The following is a 19002-nucleotide window of genomic DNA, read 5'->3' as shown; positions in this document are numbered from 1 at the left end:
AATCAGTTGGCCCTAGATATATGGGTTTATTTCTGGATGCTGAATTCTGTTCCCTTGATCTCTATGTCTGTCCTATGCCAGGACCACACTGTCTTGATTACCTTGTTTCTTTGGAATGTTTTTAACTTGTGAAATGCATGTTCTGAAAATGCAAAATTATGTACCACTTTTATATTATGAAATTAGCTGTCAAATCACGTGTTCAGTTTTTAAATCAGACTCTTTATTCATGTCTGGTAATAGAGAAAGCATACGCAAACGTGTGATTTCTAATACATATTAATAAGATTTGGCATTTTAAGAAAACTGTTTATTCTTTTCATTTTGTTTTTTTTTTTTTTCCTGTAGCAGTTTGATTTAGGTAATGAATCTTGCTCAGGTTTCTAATGAATTCAAGAGCGTTCTCTGGGATTGACTGTAACAACATGGGGAAGTGGAGAGATTTGCAGTTGGAATCCACGTCTAAATAGAGCTGGATGGCAGAAGTTCAGCAGGAGGATTGATTTGAAATCTAATGAAAGATTGAAAGATGGCTGGGGAAAGGCTCTTGTGCGTCAAGCCCTTCACCCAGTGAAGCCCTGCCCTCTTAGTTTGCATGATTGACAGTGGAAAGACCTGGAGTCAGGCTGGAGGAAGACAGCCCATGATTGTGTGTCTTGTTCTAATCTTTTTAGACTTAAGAAAAAGAAAAGAATAGTGTAGCTGAACGCAGCAGCAAACAAAAGGCAGCCATTTTTCATTTGGTAGCTGTCAGGGAAACAATAGATGTACCTAAGATAATATAAATAATCCGCTGATTCTGCTGTGGAAGAAGGCAACACTCAGTCTAAGAGATCATATGTGGATCCCAACAAAAGAACATCACTAGATGCAAATATAGAAGGCTCGAGTTCTACTCAGTTTTTGATTTTGCAAATCAAGGATCATGGCTCAGTCTGTTAAATAACTGAGTGGTTCTGAATCTTAGGCAACAGCTGGAATATTCTCCTTGGAGACTCACTCATTCATTCATTTCATCCTTCTCCCCTCCTGCCTCTCACACTGCACTTGTCACGGTGTCTTACGTAAAATAGAGGTTCAATACAGGAGATGTTTATTAGAGGATGTAAAGAGATCTGGAGAGGAAAGGGGGATGGAGGAAGGGCTGGGTACCAGAAGCAGAGCAGAGCCACAGATGGGCGATCAAAGGAAGACATCCCTGTAGTCCCCTCCATTCCTGCATCTTCCCCATTTCCACGGTGGGCGGGATGCAGGGACGACTCGGAATGAGGTCTGTGTGTCACTTGGGCCACACTGTTCATGCTGCACCGAAGATTCTGCTTTTGATAAGACATTTTCCACAACTGAATCACAGCTTACCTTCCATCAAAGCATAAGTGCCCTCTTCAAATAAATCCCTTGTTTTATCTCAAATTCAGACAAAAGTTATTTGAATTTTAGCATTAGTACAGGAACATAGACTTATTTGTCATAAAACTAGGAAAACTAAGGAAAGAGCAAGTCAATTGATGTGTATTTGACGTGTATGTGTATCGACTTGACTGTGATTTTAGAGACATTGTTTTACTTATCCACGACTATTTGTAGTTTTCCCTCGACTTTATAGTTTGCTTTGTTCAGGAAGGAATATAAAGCTTATACTTGCCATAAATTGCTAGCGTTTTTACAGTGAACTGGACAGATATCTTTCATGGTCTCTATCGATCTGTCTTTTTTTGTTGTTGTTGTTCCCTAACTTTCTTTCTCTTTGGTTGTAGGCCAAGAAGGAAGAGAGACGTTCCCCACAACTACACTTCAAAGGGAGCACGTTGCCAGCATTTTGAATCCTTATTTGGACAAGCTTCTCTCCAAGGTAAATATTACTGTTGTACCAAGAAGGGGGCACAATCAGAACGTGCACATTGCAGTGGGACGGCACAAAGGCTTAATTGTTGAGGACAAACCTAGAGTGACATGGGAGAGAGAAAGCGAGGGGGACACAGGCAGAAAAGCAGAGCCGCTGAGATACCCTGCAGTCCCTTCTAAATGTGTTACCAGGAGAATGCCGCCAGAATCCGGGAGCCCATTGAGCTGGGCTCAAAACGCGTGGGAAAAAGGGGAGAAAAGGGACGCTGTATTTTTTTTTTCCTTCATGTCAGTGTCTTGCAGATACTTGTGAAAATAACAGGCAGCATGGTTTGATGCTAAAAAGAGCATTGCTGTGTGAGGAAGAGCTGAGTAATTCCTTTAGGCGTCAAAATAAATATGTGCTGTAATCACATCACAAGGGAGGAAAAAAACCTGAATCATGGTATTTTACACCAACTAAGACTTAAAATATGAAAGTTTTTTTTCAGAGTTATTTATTTTTTATTGAAGTATAGTCAGTTTACAATGTTGTGTCAATTTCTGGTGTACAGCATAATAGTTCTGTCATACATGAACATACATATATTCCTTTTCATATTCTTTTTCTTTATAGGTCACTACAAGATACTGAATATAGTTCCCTGTGCTATACAGTAGGGCCTTCTTTTTTATCTATTTTATATACAGTAGTTAGTATCTGCAAATCACGAACTCCCAATTTATCCCTTCCTACCCCAAACATGGAAGGTTTAAAAGAAATCCATGTTCTTCTTTTATGAAAATACCTACTGAGTAAATCCTCCATGGGCTGGTGACAAATGCTTCATGAATGAATGTTCTTTTTTGGAAGATTATATGCTTGATGTCTCTTTTAGGGGGAGAGGAAGGTGTGTGTGTGTATGAGAGAGAGAGAGACAGAGTTAATAAATATGAGACACAGAGACACCAAAGAAGTCTGTCAGCATCCTACTGTATCTTTCAGAGAAGTAACTCTGGGCATTTTCTTTATGAATCATGAGCTTAGCGGGAATAAAGACTTAACAGAAGCAGCTGAATCCCCAGTCAGTTCCAGCATTCATGAATTAGCTGCCAATATTTTAACACAAATTGCTGTGTCATTTCTCTGAAGTTCCCCTGTTGCTGCTCAGTCTGCAGTTACAAGCTGTTTTCTGGCTAAGCCCTGAAATTATATCTGATGAACTGCCTCCTCCCTTCCTGACAAAGCGATTCGTGTGCACACACACACAGAAATGCACAAATATACTATCCAATTTAAAAGAAAATAAGCTTGTCAACTTTCTCCGTTTAGCAGTTGATGGAGAGTCGACATCCCTCAGGGCTTAGCTTGCTAGAATGCAGTTCCAGATTGGCAGGGAGAGAATAATGTTTCCTTCACCAGTCCCCCTTCTGCCTGTTCTCTTCTGAAGGGGTTGGGTCGGGGAGATGGAGGCTGTACATTAGAGGAGAATTTTGTGATACTATTCACTCCCTGTCTTGACAGAGAAGACATTGTTTATTCACTGTAATAGGCTTGGCAGGGATCTGTGCTATGCATACAGAATAGCAGCCTCTCGGAGCAGTGGAGAATCTCAAAATCTTAAGCAATAGATGAGCTTGGAGCTTTTTTTAAAAAAAAAAAAAAACTCTTAAAGCTTCCATGACTATAGATGCAAGACAGAATTGGAGGAAATAGTTTTCTTGGAAGTGATGGTTTTCTTTGTGCTGTATTATGCATGTCTCACGTGAAAAAAAGTCTTTAAGATTGCAGCATGCCTATCTCAATAGGGCGGTTAAAAAAAAAATGAAAATCGTGGAAGGTGAGACACACGTTCTGAACACACTAGATCTGCTTGGCGATCCCTCCTTACGTATTAGCATCTGACGTCGGTGTAAATGAAAAATAACCCATGCCTGCCATCTGATGATCCATAGAAACAAGTGGGAGCTGCCTAAGGTAAGAGAAAACTGAAAATGACGTGCCCTGCTAGGGGCAGTGTCAGAGGGCCTCCTGCTCAGAACGTTCACAACTTTAAAGGCAGCAGCTGTAAAAGTGCAGCTTCAAAGCAGCGTGCGAACCCTGCCTTGGGAACTGAGCCGGCGGAAATGGAAACCCAGACCAAGTCAGGCCTGGGGTTTGTGCTTCTTAAGGCTCTGTGTTCAGTCTGCTCTCCTGCCTCCCTGAGCACAGCCCCAGGCGTCTGGGTTGTGTGCGTGTGTGTTTCATACTGAGCAGGAAAAGGTGTTGCAGGCTGCCATGTGCACAGACACAGCACAGCGGCTGGTCCAGGGGCCCCTGAGAGCAGGTGGGCCGGGCCATCCCCAGCCAAGTTCACGGGCCCCTCGTCCGTATGTTCAGAGAGAGATTTGTCGTATTCTGCCATCTTAGCTTGTATTTGTAAGAGGAACTCCCTGCATTTTTTTCACAAGAACAATATAATATAAATTATGACATTGTGAATTAGAGTTATGATGACATCAGCGTATCAGCTATTAGATTACTGCAAACCCAGCTCAGCCTTTTATGTAACTTATATAAGGATTAGCCTTACACACCTAACACAGATCTCTTTTCCCACCACTTGGGCACTTGGGACATCATTCATAGACACGATCTGCTTTTTTTTTTTTTTTTAAGAAATATACATTTCCTGAAAACATATTTGAATCTTTATACAGATGTACTTGTTAACCTTTTAAAAACATAGGAAATATTGTTATAGGACACTCCTTCCAAGTAAATACCAAAGACATCAGAAAAGAGAATCAAGGTGTTACCAAACTATTTCCCTGTACTGCTTCAGTCTTTGGAGTGCCTTTATTTTGTCTGCTTTACAAGTCGTTTTCATTTTATTATTTTTAACAACTGAGTGTGGGGCTGCTAAGGGAGGGGAGACAGAGGCAGGGTCAGTGCCTACTGCCCCCGCCAGGGGATCTTCGGAGAGGCTGCCTGTGGCTCAGGACCCGCGAGCCCCTAGGGAGACATAGCTTGTGGGGCTATCGCTGGCCCCTCTGTGAGTCTGGCAGCCCTTCCTCCTGCTCTGCCCTCTTATTCCTGTGCTGCCAGAATCCCCGGTAACCACCGCACTCGAGGCCTGACCGTGAGCTGGCACAAGGGACAACCAGGCTCTCTGTGACGTGCGACCACCGCCCGCACAGGGGAGCACGTGCGCCTTAGATGCATAACGGCCTGGTCCGACCTCACTTGCATCCTTGTAATTAATCAGGCCCAGCTGTCTTAAAATGAGGAGCGGGAGGCTCTCGCTGTCACCAGTGCTGTGCATCATCTTTGTCTATTATGAAAGGAGACATACACCAATAGAGAGGAACTGGAGTAAACACTTAATGATACTATTCCATTTAACAAACTTACGTTGTATTTACTGTGAGGGAAGCACTTTGCAAATATTCACTCATTTAATCCACCTGACTACCCTAATTACTATTGTTACGATTATTTTACTGAAGAGGAACCGGAAGCTCAGAGAGGGTGAGTAACTTGTCCAAGGTCACACAGGCGGGCAAGGTAGACAGCACTGGCATCGGGGCCCTCCGCGCCAGAGTCTGGGCCTCAGGGCTCCGTGCGCCCAACCCCAGGTGGCTCCTGTATCACAGTGGTTTGCTTGATGATCCTGTCCCTTTTGGGGTCTACAAACACACCATCTCCACAGAGGTGACACAGTGTGTTATACCGTTGGTTTTGAAACTGTACACCCTTTGTCTCTTGGCATTTATGTCAGTGGCGGAAGAATTTTTGTAACTTCCATCCTACTAGAATTCAAAATCGGGTGCAGATTAATGCTGCATGGTAAACACAGGATTCAGGGCCCCGCATCCCGTGGCTGTTGGTTGAGCTGCACCCTCCAGCTGAGTGAGTTCTGTACCTTGATGGACAGTGGCTCTGAGACCAGCAGTGTTGCTGGACTTGACAACATTGTTGAGAGAAGCCACTGTTCAGACCAATGTGTCAGTGAGATGGACGTTTGACTGTTCTCTCTCACCCACCGTGGGGATTTAGACAGCTGCCTTCTGGAAGCCTCACCTCAACCCAGTGTGTTCTGAGGGGTGTTCATGGGCGCAGCTCTCCACCACGCTTCTAGAAAAGGAAAGGAAAAGAAATTTTATTTATGATCAGATGTTTGAGAGACATGGTTTAAACAAACTTTAATTGATTTACATACTGCAGGTTTCTCAGAATTTTCTTGGGTTCCTCCAAAGCAAGATGCAGAAGGCTGAATTGCCTGCATTTTTTCTTCTCTAAGGTCGGGAGAAAGGTCTAAGGACATCCCTTGGGCAGAGGAGAGATGAGAGAGCCCAGTGTCACAGGAGACAGTCAGGCATGAGGGGAAACCAACATGTTACATTTGGGATCCCTGAATCCCCGCCCATCTTTAGACGCGGGGGAGAGAATGGGGTTATCGCCAAGGTCTTTTCATCTTTATCAGCTAGAAACTGTTTGTTGATATCCTTACATCCTCCAAAAGGGCTTTCAAGAATAAGATACAATATACAACACATCAAGACAGAGTGAGTTAAAAAGAGGTGAAGGTAAAACTAGGCACAAGGAATAGATGGTAGGAGAGATGGAGGAAGGAGGGAGGTGAGTGTGCAGAATGAACTCTGTGGACTCCTTCCTGGTTGACATGAAAGAACCAAATTTTGTTCTGTGTCTTCTAATAAACAGTTACAGATTGTGAAGAATTAGCATTAGTTCTTTAAACACTTGTTAGAATTCTCCAGTGAAACTGTCTGGATCTGAAGATTTCTATTTGGGGAGTTTTAAAATTACATCTTCGATTCCTTAATAGCGAAAGGCTTTTCCATCTATTTATTTCATATTGCATGAGTTGCGATAATTAGTAGTTTTTAAGGAATTGGTCTGTTTCACCTAAATTGTCGCGTTTCTGTGTGCAGAGTTGTTTGTAGTTTCCCTTTATTATCTTTTTGATGTCTGAATGGTCGTTAATGATAGGGTCCTAAGCTAAGAACAAACATTTTCTGTAAGGAAACAACTATTCCTGGTTTTGAGATCAGTTTTTTCCCATAGTGTCTAAATTCTGTGGCCTTTCTGGTCTTTTAGGTAGAAATGTTGGCTTTGTGACAGGCCAGTACCAAAAAGCTGTGGAACCCCCGTAGGTGTGACTCGTGGGTAGCTGTGGGCACGTCAGCCTCATTTATTAAACGTCACATGCTGTAGCCCGGCTCTGCTGTGGTGTGCGTGGAGATGTCTGGGTCCTGGCTCCGGACTCGAGTCTTCTCCAGAACCCAGAGGGCTGTGTGATGGAGACAAGTTTTGACTTGCTCTTCCAGGACGGATTCCTTTGTGTGACCTTTGTGTGTCGTCATCACACTCATTCTGTGTTTTCAGGACCCCATTTTCTATTTTGACATCAGAACATATTAAATAGAGTTTAAAACTGATAATTCTGGCCCCCAAATCAATTACACACCAGTATGCCTTTTCAAAAATTAGTCTGCGAGTCATGCACTTTATTAGACAATGAATTTAAAGTTAATTAAATAGCACATCCACTTATTAAATAAGAAAAAGTCAAAGTAAAATTATTAAAGTTTGTATTTAAATGAATATGATAACATAATCTTGAACAATAACTTACCTAAAATCAGGTAATTTTACTTAGATCACTTCTTTCTTATATACCATGAGATTTTAAAATAATTAGATTATCTCCCATGGAGGTTTGCAAAAGTATAACTGTGCAGGTCAAAACAGGTGGAAAAGCCTTGAATGAAGCCAGGAAAAAAGGCTGCAGTAATTATTTGTATTCAGTTTAAACAGAATCTTGTCCTCCTCCAGTAAATGATTGGTAACTGGCCAGCAGGAGGCCTGATGAGTTGCAGAAGGAAGATTAAAGGCCAGTGGTATAATCAGTTGATTGGAAGAAAATGTGAATCCACTCTTGGCCTCCCTGGCTTCATCCACATCACATGAGCATATCCTGTAGATTTCTGTCCCAGGTCTCAGTGAAAATCGGCGGTTATCTCTTCAAATAAATGCTAACCTCAAACGTGTGATGCAAATCTCTATACGATTTCTGTTCTCTTATTTATTATTTATTGCAAGATGTCCATGGTTATACTATTTTGAAATGCCAATCATAAATCAGTAGCATTTCCCCTATTTATTATTCTTTTTTACAACAAAGGGTGATTTCTTCCCAAGAGTCCTGTTTTTCTTAATCAGGTGAAATATCTTAGAGTTTAATTTCCTTTTGTGCTTGGCCATTGGGGCATTATTGGTGCCATCTTGTTTGGTGGCCTAATTAGTTTTTATGTTATGACTTCACTATTAACATATTTTTATTACAGCAAATAAACTTTACATCTTTTACATCCAAATGTAGCTAATGAATTTCAAAATGATTTAAGTCAGCATCATTATTTTCCAGCAATATTCAAGTTGCTTGGCTGTTCTAATTGTTAGTTTAAAAATCTGTCATCAGAGTGACTACTCTTTAATAAAACTTCAATAAATGCCCAAAGAAGTCTTTCAATGGGTATAATCTAAGGGAAATGAAATGTATGTAAATGAAATACCTTTTACATTTAGCTGATCGATGTACACTACAGCATTTCTCCGTGAATTGTAACTAGCTTTCATTTTCAAACTTTAGAAGAATGAGTCACTTGTAGAAGGAAGTAGATGCTAAAGAACTATGTTTGGCAACTTGAAGAACATTTTTAGCATTTGGATTTCCCTATTTATAGTGCAGCATCAGGCAGAGTAAACTGTTTGGCATTTCTATAAGGGATGCAAACTCTTTAACATTCTCTGTTGTGATCTAACAATTCATTTCGGAGTAAGATGAATCAGTCTTGTTTGGAAAATGTTTTATACAAATATTGGCAAGGAAACCGTGACTGCATTTCTGTGGATTTTAAAAATGCAGACTCCCCTAAAGTAAATGATGATAAATTGCACAAAATTCCTTCCTTCTCCAGCATTACTATCATTCTATGTGAACTGCCTTTTATTGCTTTGAACTCACACTCCTCTGCTCCCATCCCTTGCTTTTTAGATTTTGTTAATCTATGTTGAAGTCAGAGACCATATTTCTAGGTCCCTCCAAATGTCAAATTCTTTTTAACCTAATCATCCTCTTATCCTCAGTGTTTTTCTCATAATTAGAACTCCAAATTACTTCATTAACAAATGCCCTTTTCTTTTACATCAGAGCATATGAGGACAGTGATTTGTAGGATTTTACCCTTAATTGGCTAAACAAAAGAAGAGAGATATTCATATTCCCTACACATACTCCCTGACACACACAGACACACACACACACAGAGATACACAGTGGAACTAATGAAAAATAGAGCAAGTTCAATGCAGCGTGGTACCCTGGATGGGATCCTGAAACACCAACAACAAAAAAGGACATTGGGTAAAAGCTAAGGAAATCTGAATTAACTACAGTCATTAGTTAATAATAACGTCCCAACACTGGGTCATTAATTATAACAGATGTACCATGTTAATGTAAAAATTAATGATAGACTAGAAAAAATACAGGTATTGTCTTTATACCTAATGTATTTAATGGCTAGAGTTGACTCCAGTTTGTTTGGTCTTAAGGGGAAACGGAATCGAAGGTGATAACTCATTGTCCTGTGGCCAAGGTCCTCCAGGAACAGAGCCACCTGGAGCAGAAGTTGGCAAAATCCGGGGCCCGTCCCAGCCAGCCCCGGTCACTGTCCGGCTAGAACCCGCTGTGCTGTTACCCTCCCTGCGCCACCTCCGGAGACGTGAGACGGCACAGGCTCAGGCTTCTGGGCTCCATCCCCAGCCATTCGGTGCTGGGCGCTTTGCTTGACTTACTCACCTCTCTGGACCTCATTTTCCATTTCTATGAAATCTGAGAGTCAAACCAGATTTTTCTCTCCTAAAATCTGTGGCTTAGAATAATGCTGACTCTCCAAATATGTATGTGTTAGAGGTCTATTTGTGATCCAGCTATGGAATTTATTGAGGATGAAATTTTGGTACTAAAGCAATTTGCATGCACTGTATAGTTTATAGCATAAGATGATTATTTATCATTTTCTAGCCCTTTTTGAAAAACACAATCCTTAAAAATAATAACTGTTGCCACTTGAGAGTCACTTACACATTAAGCAAAGGCCACAGTTTTTTGATATACTGCGTTGAATCTGAACTCAAAATCATTTTACTATTAAACTATACCTTAATTTGTGATAAATTGTTATTCCTATAAGGTACATTTTCAAGCAAAGATTTTAGGTTAATGCGCTTAAATGCCATTTTGTTTGAATTTATTACTTAATACAATTTCTAGTGTTATGTGGTATTTTAATTTAGGGCAATAAAATTCTGAATACCTAATTATACTTGAGGCCTCGAAGACACTTAAGACCCTGCCAAGTGTTCATATTCTGTTTGCCGAGTGGATCGTCAGGAAGTTACTCATCTGATCATTATTCCTTAATTCCTTTTGAGCCAGTTATTGTTCGTTATGATGTTTTCTAGCCATAGTATTCCAGTGCTGTGTTTTGATTAGAGGCATATAAAAAAGAAAGTTTACTTAGGTCTGTCTTAAAAGTTAAATCCAGTAATAACCATTTGACTGATGTAAACACTCTGGGGAGGGGTTTGAAGAGTGGTTCTCCGCTTTGGGTATTCAATGAAATCACTCCAGGGGCTTTTAGAAGTCCCTGTGTGCAGGGTATACCCCCAAACTAATTAAACCATTCTCTGAAGGTATTTTTAACTCCCCCACCGTACTTCCACTGTGCAACCAGAGTTGAGTACTACTAGCCTTGAGGGGTGGGGAATGCCTCTTGTGATGGTCTTTCTATAGCAGAGTTCTCCCACTCTTTGAAATTGGGTGATTTGAGCAGCTGTGGGTCATTTCAAGAGTGTATGCTTTCAAAGAAAAGGAAGCTTACCGATATTAAGGGTTGGAAAAGCATGTCCCTTGCCCTAAATCTCTATCTCACAAACACCAGGAGCGTTTGTCCTGATTTTGAAAGGATTTTGGAAAAACTGCATGCCCCAATGCTACAGTGTTTGCTCTGGCTTTTGTTTTGCTTGGCATTTTAATTCACATACAGAATCAATGAGAGCTAACATGTATTGAGCACCCCTGGTAAGTATCAAGCCATGTGTGAAACGTGGCTCTCTCTCACAGCCAGGAAAGATAGAAGTTATTCACTTCAATATAAAAATAAAAAGTCAGAAGTAGAGAACAAACTTATGGTTACCAAAGGGAAAGCAGGGGTGGGAGAAGGGATAAATTAGGAGTTCGGGATTAGCAGATGAAAACTACTATATATAAAATAAATTAACAACAAGGTCCCATTTTATATCACAGGGAACTATATTCAAGAGCTTGTAATAACCTATAATGAAAAGGAATATGAAAAAAAATATATATATATATAACTGAATCACTATGCTATACACCAGAAACTAACACAACATTGTAAATCAACTCTACTTCAATTTAAAAAAAAATAAAAAATAAAAAAATAAAGATCAGAGTTGTTTTGTTAGAGAAATCTTATCTCAGTGTAATTAAATATTTAATCATTTAATTCATTCATTGGTTGAACATTTATCAAATATATGTGCTATTCCAAAAACAAGTTTTAAAAAAATGCCAGAAGAGTACAAAGGATCTGTATCCATTATCTTTTGCTTCATAACAAACTTAGAGGCTTAATTTGAGCATTTGTTTAGCTTTTGATTCTGCAGTTGGCGGTTCAGGCTGGACTCAGCTGAGCAGTTCTGGTCTCAACTAGCTACCCACATCCAGCAGTACTCACCGGGGTTTGGCTTTGCTCCTCTTGGCTGGGTCCCTGCATGTCTGGGGACTTCAGCTGGAACATCCTGGCTGATGGAATGCTAGACCTTATGGTTTCTTATCCTTCAGCAGAGCTAGCCTGGTCTTGCTCACATGATGGAGTTAGGGTCATCTACAGAATGAATGCAAGGGTTGCAAGGCCCCTTAGGCCTAATCTCAGGTCTGGCACACCATCACCTCTGTCACATTTCTCGGCCAAAGCAAGTCACAAGTCCAGTCTAGATTCAAGGCATAAGGGAACAGATTTCACCTCTTAACGAATGGTACTGAAAAGTCATACTACAAAGGGTGAGGATGAAGGAAGGCGTGAATTGCTGTGGTTCTTTTTGCAGTGAACTGCAGGTCAGAAACTCTAATTCTGTCTTGGGATACTAGGCAGGTTTCTGAGAGGTTACACGTGAGCAGCTTTCAGTGGTGAAAAATCAGTTAAAAAAATGTATTTTAGGTGAAGGCAGTTGGATAAGCAAAACTATCAAACTGCAAGTTCCTTAGGGAAAAACAAAATGGAGACTGTAAGCTTCCTAAGTGTAAGAAATAAGTCTGGCCCAACACAGAACATGTAGAAGGCACTTAACACGGACTTCCTCATTTGCATCAAAAAGAGTCAGCACAGTGAAGCAACTCAGTGTGAGCCCGTAAGGCAGATGGAATACCTGATTGCTTTACCACTCACCACTTAAGTGACCTTGGACAAGTTACTAACCTTTCTGTACCTCTTTTTAGTACAGTGAAAAGAATAATACCTTTTGTATCAGTTAGTTTTGCTGCCTAACAAACCACCCCACAGTTTAACAGCTTAAAGCAACAGCCATTTACTTAGCTCCTGATTCTGTGGTTTGTAGCTGGGGCTGACTCAGTGTGGCAGTTCTTCTGGTCTGGGTTGGGTTCGTGTGTGTATCTCTGGTCAGTTTGCAGTCAGCTGGGTATCTCTGCTTCTGGCAAATGGCTGACAATTAGGGGACAGTGAGGACACCTGAGCCACATGTCTCTCATCCAGCAGGCTAGTCTGGGCTTTTTCACTTGAAGGATCAGCAGGGTTCCAAGAATGAGAGCAGAACCATGCAGAGCTATGATCTCAGTTCAGAACTGACACTTGCTTGGGCTGCATTCTGTGGGACAAAGTGCATCAAAAGGCCAGCACAGAATTAAGGATGTAGAAATAGACACCACTTCTTGTTGGAAGGACCTATACAGTCACAGGATAGGGAGTGAGGATACAGCGAGGGGAAGACTTGTGACCATTTACCCAGTCTCCCACACCTCCCTGTAGCTCACAACAGTCCCGTGAAGAGTAAGTTAAATGTAACCTGATCTTTCCAGGTGAGGCTCCAAGTTAAAAAGTATCTGGCACATAATAGATATTCAATAAGTGGAAGTTACTAACTTTTCTTACTTGTTTTAAAAATCAGATTTTCAGCCAAACTCTTTAATTGCCTGCTTTGGAAGAGTGTCAGATGGGCCTCCAAATGGTACTCACAAAGCTTAAGTGCTATGCATTTTTTCTCTGCTGCAGAAAGATAATGGAAATAGGGGGAAAGCTTATTGCCTGTGGGTATCTTGGCACAGAATTCAGGTGTCGTCACCTGATGAGGCTGACAAAGCCTGGCAGGGGCAGCCAGACATGCTCACAGGTGTCCAGGAGAAAGACTGAATGGATGTGAAGAAAAGAACTCAAGAAAAGAACCAGAGAGAGTACAGTGTAATGTTTCAACTCCAAAAATATTAAAGGCCGTTTTAATGGGTCTGAACCTGTTTTTAAACCTATACAAAGAAAGACAAACCTAAATAAATCTTTATTGATTTCTTTCACTGTTGTGTTATAACTATTTTCACAAAACCAGCTAAGCCCCATATAGCTCCAGATTGATCCATAAATTGCTCTTGGATCCCACAAATTGGATTCAATGGAGATTTATTTATCTGGCGGCTAGAATATCGCTAATCAGCGTTGTGAACTGGGTCAAAAAATTCTATCTTCTTTGAAGTAAATAGAGCATCAAAGATTATTCAGGAAGGTGCAGTATCGAAATATGGCAAATGTTCATGTGAGGATGGTGTCTGCTTTTTATAACTGTGAGACTTTAAACTCCTTAAAGGTAGCTCAGGGCTCCGCATCCTGACTCCAGCCTGCATCGCCCAGCCCTCCACCTCCAGAAGCCCCAAGGCGCTCAAAAGGCCGTCCACCTGCTAAGACTTAGCTTTCAAGCTCTGAGTTTCTATTGAACTACAGTTCCTTTTATGATTTTTAGGAAGTCCTTATGGTGGAGTAATGAAGACCTGTGGCTCTCATCCTCATCACCCTCACTTTCTTTCTCTCTGAGTGATGGGGAGTCAGGGGTCGGGGTGGGGATAGGTAGCTACTGAAGCTCTGTAAGCCTCGGTCCCTCTTCTGTCAATCATGATCAGACAAACACAGTTATGTTTACATGGCAGTCCTGTCACATTCATAGTCCCAAACACTGAATGCCAGAAACTTGGGTTAAACAGACTATCGGAAAGAAAAAAGGAATAGAAGTTAAAATGTTCAAAGCAGCCCCATCCAAACAAGGTTTGCTGTTGGCCTGGCTTGTGCTTTTAAATCCTGCCAGTCACACATGCACTCACCACCCTGTCTCACTCTGAAACGCAGGAGTACAGGTCACTCTTTCCGTAACGGCTTCGGTGCCTTTACCACTAAGAGCAAACAGTTCATTTTGGAGCCTCAGTGTTTATTTTTTAAAGTAATGTTTTATGGGCCGTGTAATAAAGTACAGAACCTGGTACCAAGCAGATGGCCATAAGTATCCGTGGGACTTGGTGTGTCTGTCTCTGTGTGCCTGAGAATGATTTCCGCTTTATGAAATTCATGTTGGCAAGGAAAGCGATTTTTGTTGCTGCTACTCGACCATCTGGGGCTTGCTGTTCTAAATCTGATGACTTTACTGATACACGTATCTCTAAGGGGAATTCCATATTTTTGATATTTGTTTGCCAAACTAGAAGCTGTATAAAGGTTTCTGAATCCAAGATAAGAAAAATTTACCCTCGCAAGCACTACACATCTCTTAAACTGCTGCCATTATTTTTTTTATAAATAAGAAGTAAATAGAAATCTGTTGGACTCAATTTTAAAGATCCCTAGACAGTCTAAGGGTTTTAATACCGTTATTGTAAAAGACTTACAGTATGTTAGACTTTTCACATTAAGCACGTGCCCTGTAAGTTCTTGGAAACCCTATGCAAATGAAAGCCATCCGCAGACAGTTAGCAGAGTCGATTTCATCCTTCAGATTTTAGAAGGTGATTCGTAAAACAGAAACATCGGTCCTATTCCATACATCCGTGGTGTTCACACAGATTCTCAAGGCTCTCGCTCAGTTGTGGACCCCAGTTCTTCCACCTTCTAAGACTATAGAACATTCTCCCTGTTGTCTTTTAAATGAATGGCAACTAACGCCCAACTTGGAGCGTGTGAAGTAATAATTTGCTCCTGTGCCCCACCCTGCTCTGTTACTCCCCAGCCATCAGGTTGAGTCTCGATCACCATTTCTCACTATTTTTTGTGCTGTAGTTTTCTTAAGGCAAAGGAAAAACAAGAGACAGCATGAGTGGATTGTACCTTTAAAGAAAAATGAGAAAGAACATGTTTCTTTGAGAAGCAGTTATTTCCATGTGGCTAACCTGGCCTGCCTCGGTGTCAGCAGTACCTGGCAGGCCCTGCGCCATCAGGCCCTCTTTTAAATCTGACCTCATACTTCCCAACTAACTATGGAAACAGAAACAAACAAAAACCAATCCAGACCAGAATCTCCAGATTCAGCAGGATTACTCAAGCCTGACTGGAGGGGAGCTTGTCACGTACTACTGGATGACACACCGCAGTGTCTACCGAACTCACAGCGCAGTGAGTTCAGGTGTGATTTCATAATAGGGTTTCCATACAGTCTAGGAGGCATGACAGGCGTTAGTCAAACCCATTGCACGACTAAGTGGACAGAGGACAAGGAGATGCTGTGAAAGAGAGAAACCAATATAGCAATGGCCTTGTGCCTGGGAAGGCCTCCCTGGTATCTGATGGGGGGTAGAGCTTAACTAGGGGAAGGGCGGTGGGTGGGGTGGGGGTTGAAGAGGTTCCAGGTAAGGAAGAAGTGAGAGAGGGAAGGAGAAGAAGGAGGGAGGGAGACAAAAGCCAGAACTTGCAGCAAGTAGCAGGTTACTCTGTGATTTCGTTTTCTTTATCCTTTGATCAATGAGAAACCATTAAAAGGTTTTAAACCATTAAAAGGGTTTGGTGTGATCAGATTTTCTTTTTGAAAAGCTCCCTCAGGCTAGGGTTTGAAGAAGGACTTGGAAGGCAGCAGGGTGAATGCTGTAGCCAAGACGAGACATGCTGGGAACTTGACAAGGCACTGACCCTGGAGGCTGCAGAGACAAGGACTAGCTGCAGAGATGGATTTGAAAGTCATCCAGGGGGTGCAATCAAGAGGGCTTGGTGTGTTGGATTAGATATGGGGGAGAGGGACAACTGAGAGGATGGTAAATGGGGGGACCTTGGGATGCGACCTTCTGTAATTCGCTGAAGTAGCACCGTTCACGGAGGGAGGGGGCCCTGGAGGAGGACCCCTGTGCTGGGAGCCTGGAGACATCCTGGTGGGGAGGTCCCGTGGCAGCTGGATATGGAATCTGGAGCTCAGAATAGAGGTTTGGGCTGGAGATATAGATGGAAGATCAAGGCAGCCTGCAGGGAATCGAACTCACGGGTGTGGATAAGACACCAGGAAGAAACGATGAGGCAAAATAAGGAAAAGAGCCTAAGACTGAACCTCAAAGAGTGAGGATGACAATATTTCACAACCGGGGAGGGGGAGTGTCTCCTCAAATGTGTGCTCACCACCAGCTTGTCTTCTCTCTTCCTTCCGCTCAATACGATGGCATTTTAGTGGATACACTGGTGACAGTCATTATGGGTAGTTACACAAATTGCACATTTAAAGTCTGTTCTAATTTTTTTTTACACAGATAGTCGTATGGTAACTTACACGCAGACCTCACAAAAATCCTATGAATGTGAGTTAGCTGATGGGTAAACAAAATCCTTGATTGTTATTTGACTGTTTAAGTGATAGAAGCAAAAAACAAATATATAAAAGTCTGGTGGTTACAGCCGGAGGCCTAATCAGCTCAGGTTGACGTTTTGGGCAAGAAAGCTTCATAATTAGTGTTTCCCTTTGCATCACACAGCCCAGCGTCTGGTTGTGCCTCTTTGCATGGCATTAGGATTCATCTGTGGTGCAGGTGTAGTCATCCTGACTCACCCACTACAGAGGTTCCCATCAGCCCCGACCCTGTAGTTTGAACGGCCTTGTATGATTGCTGGAAATAAGCGTTAGTTCTGATTTGGCTTTGTGACTGTTCATGGCAGCATATAGGTTCCTGTAAATTTCTGTGAAAGTAGACTTGAAATTGAATTTTATTTGAAAGATGTTTGAATTGCTCCTCATTTAAAGTAGTATTATTTGAAAATATTCGTATTATTTCATAATGCCACTCTTTGATAAATACAAACTTATGTATGTTGGATTTGGTTAAAGCAAGATGCACCGTCTCTTAGGACTTCCTACCGCCGTCGGACCGCCTGCCTTGGAAGCAGCTGATTCCGACACGGATGCTGATTCCGGTTTATCATCTGAGTTTAACACAGCGCTAGTTAGCTACCAAGGAGAAATACTCAAATCCTAGCTGTACATTTGAGTACTTTACGTACATTGAGTTTTTAAAAGAGGCAGGTTCTTTTTTAAGTATATTTTTGAATAGAATAAGTGTTTCGTTAAAATAGCAAGAAGAAGGAACTAATATTTATTTACTGGGTGCCAAGGCCTTTTCTGGCCTGAGGGCTTCAAACTAATGTATGATTCATAAGATACAAATGTAGCTGATTTTGTTAGTGGTATCAAATATGCTTTTCTATACTGAAGGGAGAACTGAAATGCTGGGAATACTGAATGGAGCCGACATGTAAACAGAGGCACATGTTTGGAAAGCTGGCAGAGTGTGGTATCAATATGGCTTAAAGGGCTAGTCTAGACCAAGCAGAAGCGCCTCGGAATAGAGGCAGTGCTCCAACTGTCGCTTCCATATGTCAGTGGGGTTTGTCTTGAAGATACTGCAGCTGACTTCCTGGCCGGTGCTGTTGTATCTCGTGGTCATAATGGAAGGGCGAGATTACTGACAAAAGCTCCCAGGCTGCAGTAACCCCACCAGCATTAAGTGGATGCTTTTTGGAATGTAACTCCCGTGCCAAGCCAGAATGGAGGTGAACAACAGCAAGAGACCCAAAAACTTTACATGGTAGACTGAGGACCCAGTGCCAAATAAACGTGGTGCTAACCCCAGTCAGGTGGTCTAAAGAAACCTCAACAGACCGTTAGAAGTGCAGTTTCAAACATTAATGTCTGGCTGTGTTCTGCTGGAAGTTGAAAGTGACAGCCAAGATTGCAAGATGTGCAAAGAGAAAAACTCTGTCTGGCAGACGCTGCGAGCCAGCAAGGCACAGGGTACAAATCGCCTTCTCTGCAAAAGTGGCTGGCACTCTGGGTCCAATTAAAATCCCAGCACATGCATCTTGCGTGGGGAATTGTAGGCTAAAATTGCTTCTGTACACATTCATTTATTTATTCAGTAGTTTCAGCCTTAAAAAGTACAAGACTATGTTTGGAACTATTCTTTTTTTTTTTTTTTTTAATAGAGGAACTGGGGATTGAACCAGGACCTCGTGCATGCTAAGCGTGCGCTCTACCACTGAGCTACACCCTCCCCCACCTCGGAGCTTTTCTTGGTAGGACTGTAAAGATGTGCATTCATTCACTCCATCGGTACTGACAGAGTGCCTGTGACTGTTGTAGGTGCTGGAGTTACAGCTGCCCAGACAGAGTGCCTGCGCTCACTGAGGTTGTGATCTAGAGGGCATCCTGCAACCATGAGCGCAAAGACTAATACACAAGATGCTTTCGGATGGGATAACAGGAAAGCAAGAGGGAGTGATTGAATAAGGCTGAATTGGAGGTGCACAAGAGGGCTTTAGAATGGATGACCACAGGAGGCTTCTCTGAGAATATGATATTTGAACAGGATGAAATAAATGAAGGAGAACCAGCTGTGTGATGACCTGAAAAATGATGATTCTGGTAGATAAACAGCTAGTGTAAAAGATCCAGGGTGAGGACAAACTCAATATGTTCAAGAGCTAGAAAGAAAAAGCCCATGTGGGTTTGAAAGGTCGTGGCCAAAGAGACGAAGGAACTAGCGGAGGCTGGAGGGGTTGGATCTGCCC

The 19002-nt window shown here is 41.9% G+C and overlaps 1 protein-coding gene across 3 annotated transcripts in view; it reads left to right on the top strand.

The window, feature by feature from the left end:
- Positions 1 to 19002, top strand: part of PAG1 (phosphoprotein membrane anchor with glycosphingolipid microdomains 1) — a 132686-nt gene that overhangs the window by 73219 nt on the left and 40465 nt on the right. For 2 of the 3 annotated variants that reach the window (XM_031441423.2, XM_064480899.1), the window contains exon 3: positions 1758 to 1852. The gene's annotated coding sequence lies outside the window, so the exon portion shown is untranslated. Of the gene's footprint in view, positions 1 to 1757; positions 1853 to 3633; positions 3803 to 19002 lie in introns of all 3 variants that reach the window. The other variant, XM_064480900.1, reaches the window with a different exon arrangement.

The sequence above is a fragment of the Camelus dromedarius genome, chromosome 30, assembly GCF_036321535.1.
Source record: "Camelus dromedarius isolate mCamDro1 chromosome 30, mCamDro1.pat, whole genome shotgun sequence".
NCBI classification, from domain to species: domain Eukaryota; kingdom Metazoa; phylum Chordata; class Mammalia; order Artiodactyla; family Camelidae; genus Camelus; species Camelus dromedarius.
This window is presented reverse-complemented; position numbering and strand designations above follow the sequence as displayed.